Source organism: Penaeus monodon, chromosome 22 (assembly GCF_015228065.2).
Source record: "Penaeus monodon isolate SGIC_2016 chromosome 22, NSTDA_Pmon_1, whole genome shotgun sequence".
Classification (NCBI taxonomy): Eukaryota; Metazoa; Arthropoda; class Malacostraca; order Decapoda; family Penaeidae; genus Penaeus; species Penaeus monodon.
In genome coordinates this window covers 9,227,218-9,228,841 of record NC_051407.1, presented here as the reverse complement: position 1 = coordinate 9,228,841, position 1,624 = coordinate 9,227,218, and positions in this window count along the sequence as shown.

Below are 1,624 nucleotides of genomic sequence, written 5' to 3'. Positions count from 1 at the left end.
AATAAATAAATACCAGAGATACCATATGATTATATGGAGGCTCAACATGTCGCAAGTATGGTTTCCGCCGGATCTTAAGCCAATGAAGATGGAGGTAGCGCGATCGGGATTACAAATAAATATCGAAGAATGAGCTCCATTCTTGGAAACCGCCTTGCATAGTATCTGCGGCGGAGACTTCGGAAATGCCACCTGGAAAATCATCATTGATGGATATGGCTTTCCGGGATATGGTATATCTATATTCCGGATTCATTATATAGGTTAGGGTATTTTTTAATATCAGGATCTATTTACAAGAAGACACATAAAACAAATTTGGAAGCATCGATGCTGATTATGACGCATATTTTCAATACACGGTTACTTTTTAATGTATAGCATACAATAAATAATTACGTATTATGTGTTTTATTATGAGAACTGAATAAAATGTGCATGCAATTGTATAATAAACATTCAAGTAATTTCATGCTGATATATCTTTTGAAAAAGTTAGTCAATGATGAGTCTTCATTGGCAAAATAAGGCAGAAAGAAATTAACAAGTAGGTATACGCCTCAAGCTCTAATTCCTTCACTGAAAATACTGAACGTTACTATCTGTCTCGCAACTACTCATTTCTGTTCCAGGAAACGCCCATGAAGTCAGTGGTCCATTAATAGGAGACCCATTTGCTAATGACTTCAGTTTCCCATGTATGGTCTTGCAAGAAAGGCATTCTTAAAGTCTCCGTGATGAAAATCGTCATCTTGTTTTAACTACCATTCTTGGCTTTCAGAAGTGACTGAGGTATTGCGACCATAGTTGACTACACCTGTCAGACAGGCGTATTTCTAGTGCTCAGTACAACCTTGTTGTAACACTTTCCTATTTATAAGGTCATCAGGTTTGCCTATTTGTCAGTGTAATTGCCCCTTTTCCTTCTGGACACTACAAAAGTGTCTGCCGGAAGACTGCTGATTGATTCTGGTAGATAATGAAATTGCAGGTAAGTCTTCATTTTCCTCAGTGTGAGGCTTGCGTGTGCGAAGAAAAGGCCGTGAATGAAATGAGCCTCAATATATACTTCCTTAACGTCGAGATATAAGAGAGGTAGCACAACAACGTTATTATAACTGTGTGACTAATGTTTCATTATTGGCGGTGAATGGCTCGGTTTTTCTTCCCTTATTTTCGGGAGGATGAACCCCAATGGCTTTGATACTCGTTACCAGTAGTACCCATAATAATAGGTGAGGAAAACATATACTTCCCCTGGAAATCATGTGGTTAAAGGAGTTTGGCGATATTTATTCCTCTTCGGGGTGTTTCAGGGCGCCCACTAACTGTGCTCATTGGCCATGTTCTCTTTCTATGACGTCCATGCTAGCTGTAATGCTTCTCTTGTCTTGTGCTATGTGAAGTTCTCATATGTCTCCAACATTCGCACAGGAACCACAACATGGAAACGTGAATGTATATAAAGAAATATGGATTAACACCACACAGGCCTATGTTAATCAGGTATCATGGGAATTTTTTCTATTTCTTGTTATCCACACCCCGCCTTTCGCATTCCACACGCAAGGGAACTAGCACATATTCTATAAAACTAGATCTGCTAATGGCTTTGGAATCAAAT